This window comes from Humulus lupulus, chromosome 1, assembly GCF_963169125.1.
Source record: "Humulus lupulus chromosome 1, drHumLupu1.1, whole genome shotgun sequence".
Classification (NCBI taxonomy): domain Eukaryota; kingdom Viridiplantae; phylum Streptophyta; class Magnoliopsida; order Rosales; family Cannabaceae; genus Humulus; species Humulus lupulus.
This window is the reverse complement of record NC_084793.1, coordinates 98,328,266-98,335,543: the sequence shown is the minus strand read 5'-3', so window position 1 is coordinate 98,335,543 and position 7,278 is coordinate 98,328,266.

Genomic DNA, 7,278 nt, shown 5'->3' with positions numbered 1-7,278 from the left:
TAGCGTATGCTTGCTGCTCAAAGCCATTAGAAAAGCTATGCGAATGCCAAGCGATGCGATGTGGAATTCAAAGTTGGAGATCAAGTCTTCTTGAAGATATCTCCTATGAAAGGCATAAAGCGGTTTGGGAAGAAAGGCAAGCTTAGTCCCCGATTTATAGGTCCTTTTGAGATATTGGACAAAGTGGGAGCAGTTGCGTATAGATTAGCCCTACTGTCAGCCCTAGCAGATAGCCACAACGTGTTCCACATCTCAATGCTACGAAAGTATGTGTTAGACCCATCTCACGTCCTCAAGTACGATATGATAGCACTCCAGGAAGACTTGAGTTATGAGGAACGACCGGTTAGCATCCTAGATAGAGGGATGAAGTAGTTACGGTCCAAGAGTATTCCGATAGTCAAAGTCCTATGGAGTAATAGTTCTGAATGGGAGGCAACGTGGGAGTTGGAGGAAGACATGCATGGCCGGTATGCAGAATTTTTTGGTAAGTAAATTTCGAGGACGAAATTCTTTTTAGTAGGGGAGAATTGTAGAGTCCAAGAACTTTACTTAGCTAGTTAGATAGTAGTAGTAATAGTAATAGCTAGTAGTAGTTATAGTATGTTTATTACTGTGGATTTTGGTTCAAGCCGGGACTTAGTTGGACACCCGTAGCAATACTTGTAGGTTTTATAAGTTTAACCTATAGTTTAAGAATATTAATTATAACCTAAGGTTTGATTAATATGACTGATTATGAAGATGATATTTATTGTACTATAAGGTTTAGATAGACCCAATAAGATAAGGGCATTTGTCATGTGCCTGTTTAATGAGAAATTAAGTATTTTTGTGGAATAGTTTATTAAGAGTAATATTTGAAAGTCCCAGAGTCTGCCAGCAACTTTGAAATCGTTACTGAACTCAGTCAAAGCTGTTTACTCAATTCAAATTAGGCTGAAAAAGTGTAATTATGTTTATAATATTTCAGCGTATGCCGATATATCGCAGCTCTAGGGGGCGATATATCACCACACGGGAATACGAAAACACGTGAACTTCGCACGAACACTTTGAAGAGCCTTGGGAATATGAGCCCAGGAGATATATCGCCTAGCATGGGCGATTTATCGGCTCTAGGACATGAATTTTGAATAATTTTGAAACCAAGCTCATTTTAATCCTTAACCTCTTGCTAAGTCCAGAATCTTTTTGACCGAGTCTTAAGCCTCTGCTAAACGAATATTCAAATGATTTTCAATTAAAAGTCATTATTTTTATTCAAGCTAAATGAAGATCTTTTCATTCTTGAACGCTATAAATAGGACCTAGTACCCAGCCATTTCTTTCATTCTTCAAGCTGAATTCAGAGCCTTCAAGCTGTTAGTTTACTTTAGAGTGTTAAACACTTGGGTTGGGGTTATAAGCTTTATCATTCTAAGCTTATTACACACTTGGGAAGTAAGGATAATAGTGTGTATTCTGATATCGAGCTGTAGTTCGGTTATAGTGCATTCAAGGTATTCCTATTTCTAGTTCCTTTCTGTATTGTTTCATTAGTTTTTATAGTTTTTCTCTACTCAATTCCTAACTCACTGTTTTCATTCGTGGTTAGGCATCTAAGTTCTTTGAACGTGAGGTTCTTGTCGGTAAGTACCTTCTCGGTGGTTTAGTTCATTCCTTTTCATCTCTTTCTTTTAGAATACTCACCCTTCTCATTAATGGTTTTTAGGAGTGTTTCGAAATCCCGCCATTGTTCTCACATCCTGGTAAGGAAAATAGGATAGTATTATATGCTTATATGATTATGCTATAGTATGTTTTATATGTTATGATTATGATATAGTATGTTTTCATATGTTTTGGGGCTTATAGTTGCTTAAATAGCAAACCCCAACACTCTTATGTTTTTGGGGCTTATAGTTGCTTAGCTAGCAAACCTCATTGTAGTATGAGGCTTATAGTTTCTTAGTTAGCAAACCCCAATAGCTACCATGTACATGGGTTATAATTATGATATATGTTTATAGAATATGTTATATGTTTATAGCTTATGTTTATGTATATGTTTCATGCTTGTAGTAGATTTTCCTTGCTGGACATTAGGCTCATTCCTTTGTTTTATATGTGCAGGAAATTAGTATGGCGGCGGGAAGATTCTTGGCAGCTTGGGATTGTGTATTGAGGGAGAATGGAATCGGTGGACTGCGTGAACGATTCGAGGATGAAGTTGTTTAAGTCTTTTAAATTATGATTTCTATGTATTTCCGCACTTGATTTTGTAACCAATTTATTTAAGATTTAAGTTATGTTATGTTTTATTTTCAATACAATGGGATCCCATATCCTACCCCGAATTTTATGTATTTTAACCTTGGTTTTACAGTTTTTAATAAAGTTATGACTATTTTGTATGTAAGTTTTCTTAAGAATAGTGTCTATGTATAAGTAGTTTTAATGGTCCAAAGTCTAGAATAAGTTGGGTCATTACAAGACAACCCTTAAAAAAAGAAGAAAAATGAAGGGAATTACTCGGAGGCGGACGAGGAGAAAAAGAAAAAAATGAGATAAATACATCTCTATTTACAGAGTTTATACCGAGCTTACAAAAACTCAGGAGAACATTTTTATTGAAAATGAAAATCAGGTCCCGTTTAGATGACCTGATCCAATGCGAAATCAAAAATCTAAGAGAGATACCAATAAATACTACAGATACCATAGAGAGGTCAGTCATACCACCGATGAAAGCAGACAACTAAAGGATGAGATTGAAGGTCTGATCTCGAGAGGATATTTTGGGCAATATGTAAGAAACAGAAATCCGCCCCAAGCATCGGCCGGACAGAGGGCAGCTCCTACACAACCTACCCAACAGAACACGGTCATGCTCACCAGGGAAGATGATTGACCTCCCCCAATAAATGGGGAGGATGTGGTAACCATTTTCGGAGGACCACACCTCATTGGGTTGAGTCGACATGCCCAGAAAAGATATGGCAATGAGCTCAAGACAAGGGATGGATCTCCCTACAAACCTAAACTGCAAGCTCCAAAACAACAAAGGGTTGAAACTCAAAAAACTATGTTCACAGAAGAAGACACATCACACGTCCAGTTTTCCCATAATGACCCTCTAGTCATCACAATCCAACTCGCCAAATAAACGGGTGTGTTGGGTCCTGATAGATAACGGAGCTCGGTTAACATCCTTTACAAGGCCACTTTAGAAAAGATGGGACTCGTAGTTCGATACTTGAAAGCCTGCGCAACGACGCTGCATGGATGTTCGGGATAAGGAATAGCTAGCAAAGGTTCCTTCGAGCTCCCAGTAACCTTAGGAGACTATCCAGTCTCGGTAACCAAGATGATGGAGTTTATGGTGGTGGATACCCCATCAGCCTACAATGTACTGCTTGGGAGACCAACCCTGATTGGGTTGGTGGCAGTTGCATCTGTGAGGCACTTTTCCATCAGATTCCCAACATCTAGTGGTGTTGGGACGCTGAAGGGAGACCAGCTGGCCGCCCGAGAATGTTATAATATCTCCATGAGAGGGAAGGGCCAAATAAGTGCACTGACACTTGTTGTCATCTGGGAAATAAGTGGGTCTGTCTTCGAAGTCGAAGAAAAGATTGACCCTAGAGTAGAAAAGGATAGAGGTGACCTCGAACAAATAGAGGAGCTCAAAGAAGTATAGCTCGATGAAAAGGACACCTCAGGGTGGTAAAGATAGGGAAGCACCTCCCCAAGGATGCGAGATATAAATTAATTCGCTTCTTGAGGGAAAATCAAGATGTGTTTGCATGGTCGCACTCTAACATGGTTGGGATCAGCCCAAACATTATAAGCCATGCACTCAACATAGACAAAAGCTTCCCTCTAAAACAACAAAAAAGAAGGTTGCTAGACGATGAAAGGAAGAAAGCCCTAAAAGAAGAGGTCAAAAGATTGAAGGCAAATCAGTTTATCTGAGATACTTTCTACCCCTATTGGATAACCAATCCTATGCTAGTTCGAAAGCCCAATGGCAAGTGGCGAACTTGCATCGATTATTTGGAACTCAATAAGGCATGTCCAAAGGATTGCTTTCCCTTGCCCCAAATTGATTAGCTCGTAGACGCCATTGTAGGTCACGACATCATGTCATTCATGGATGCATACTCTGGATATAACCATATTGTTATGCGTGCACGTGACATAGAACATACGAGCTTTATGACCGACAAAGGCCTTTATTGCTACAATGTGGTGCCTTTCGGGCTCAAGAACGCATGAGCCACATACCAAAGATTGGTGAATAGGATGTTTGCTGAACAAATAGGGAATAATATGGAAGTTTATGTGGATGATATGCTAGTCAAATCCAAGCATAATCATAACCATGTGGATGATCTCTCTAAATGAGTCGTTGTACTCTGGAAGTACAATATGAGATTTAACCCACAGAAATGCTCATTCTAAGTATACTCGGGAAAGTTTCTCAGATTCATAGTGAATGCTCGGAGCATAGAGGCAACACACGGATAAGATCAAAGCATGAATCGATATGCCCTCACCTCGAAAACATAAACATGTCCAGAGCCTAACTGGACGAATGTCGTCCTTAGTAGGTTCATCTCAAAATCTACAGATAGATGCCTCCCATTCTTCAATCTTTTGAGAGGGGGCACGAAATTTGAATGGTCTGACTAGTGTGAACTCCGTTTTGGAGCCTTAAGAAGCACCTTGCCAAACCACCAATCTTATCCAAGCCAATCACAGGGTAAGGGTTGATGGTAAGAACTCGTCAACAATACAAGGTTAGAAAACTCAAATTATATTGTGAAAGATAGCTGAAAATAACATGGAAAGAACTTGAAAGAAAATAAAGAACAACAATGGAGCCAAGATCATATATTTCTTAAACGTTTTTCATACAAAGAATTTTCCAACCCTTAGCCTAAGGGGTCGAATCCTATTTATAGGTGGGCTCTATTTGCCCCCTGATACAAGTAGGTCCCATGGAATAAGGTCGTACGCACGTGCATGGCCAGGGTAGTGGCTTGGGACATAGTGGTGTCTACCCTGACATTGCTAGAGTAGTGGTGTAGGACATTGTACTGTCGACACTGACATATGGTCGGGGTGCCCAGGTAGTGCCTCCACTCTCCGTACAAATTCGTACTCCCACTACTCATCAGACGCGAATGACAGGGCCACGCCCCTATCCTCGTCATGGTTGTACATCCCATATCAGTACGCGTATCTTGTACCCAGTCGTCCCCATCAATTCATCTTTGGCACCTTATGATCACATGGTACTCCTACTTAGTATTTCCAAGTGTTCCTCGTACGCATATTGAGGAGGCTCCACACTTTACATGTCATGAGAAGACGAGGCTTGGGGGTGCCTCACTGGTGGCACCTACTCCTAGAAGGGAACTAGGGCCTCTTCAGTGAGGCACATGGTGTTTGAGGCGAGACAAGGTGCATGTGGGAGGCCTAGTGAAGGCCTCGCATAATGAGATGCTAGGGATCCTTTGAGGGTCTGACATAGAGAGACGACCTTTGGAGACCCTTGTTTGGATGCAACAATCTACATATGCGGGACACAAAGAACATAGTGAGAGTGCCCTGCATTGCGAGGCTGCTTTGGAGGCGTGACGGGGCGAGGCTGCACCCTCGCATAGTGAGGCTGCTTTGGAGGCGTGACGGGGCGAGGGTGCCTTGCGTGATCACATGGGGGCGAGGCACGACGCCTTGCGTGGACACGACGCATGCATGGGGGGGGGGGGGGGGGGCAGCTCAGGACCCTTGCACAGCGAGGGTGGTGCGCGTATGGGAGGCCATCCGAGGACCCTCGCATAGCGAGGGTGGCGTGCGCATGGGTTGCTTGCCAATGGCCCTCGCATAGCGAGGGTGGTTTCCCTAGCCTAACGCCTTCGATGCCAAGTAAGGCCCATGCCTCTTCCTCCCACTAGCATGTGTCTCATAATCTTTAAGGTGCCTCGTAATGTAGAGGTTCACTTGAATGGAATTCACAAGGGAAGAATTCTCATGTTCACACTTGCCCCCGAGTCTATAAGTACACTTTTAAGTGTGTTTGTAGACTTTTTCTTTTTCTCGGGTTTGATATCGATGGCAAGTTTTGGTGGACTCAACGTTGGAGCGCTATCCAATGTTGGTTGAAGAAACACAAAGTGAGTTTTGAAGTTGTGTTTCTTTATAGTGTCCAAAGAAACACAAAAACCATCTAACTGTTGTGGGGATCCATGAATGTCCCTAAGATTGAATAAGTACCAATCATTCTCAATCGTGGATCCCAAGGTTGCCCATACTCTTGATCTCCACCATTCATATGGACTTGAATCCAATGGCTAGGGGGCCTTGACTTTCCTTATAAATACCCCAAGGCTTGAAGTCATTTCTCCACACCAAGACTTGCCTAGCCTAGTGGCATTCCCTCCAAACCACTTTCAAGAGCTCAAAGTTTCTATCCTCCATAGAAGCATTCTTGAGGTAATTTCCTTTCCATTTCATTTATTCATCCTCCTTCTTTCCCCTTTTTTTATTATTATTTTTCTGATTTTTTTTTTAATTTCTCCTTATATCGGGCTTACATTGCAGTGACGCTAGGCATTCTCTTGCTCCTAAGGTCTTTCCCTCGCTTATCGTTCAACCAACCTTACGCCTCCACAAGTCTATCCTTGCACATCTTCGGCTTCATACATATACCTCCAGGTATGCCTCCTTCCTCCAACGATACACATGCCCTTTTTTTTATATCTATTACGCGGGGGTAGAATTACTGGCTGTACTGCACTCATTATTCAGGGTTGTCATTCTCTTTTCGTATGGCCTTTCAAGTACATATGCATAGGCCTTTTTCTTATACCCCTCATACTCAAGTTGTAGATATAGGGTTACCCTTATGCAGATACGCCCTCGAGTCTTAGCTGGTCCATGGCATCTAGGCGATGTCTCGAAGGTCCATCTAATGTTGAATTCATTGAGTTGTCATCCTCCGACTCTAAGGTCGACGTTCGTAGACCCTCTAACCGTGGGGGTGTGCGAATGCTCTACCTCTGGAGACTGTCCTACCTCAGACAAAAAGCGTGTGACCTGGAGGAGGAGCTAGAATCCAATACCAGGGACGAGGGTTTAGGTTTCTCCCCCTGGCATGCGACATACATTTCCCAGCTACAATTAGCCCTTCAGGATTGCCTTTCTGAAATTGCTAGCCTAGAAGAAAACTTGCCCCTAAGCCTTTTTCCTTTTGTGGTGACGAGTCTCCTGGTCATAGGGGTCCCTTCT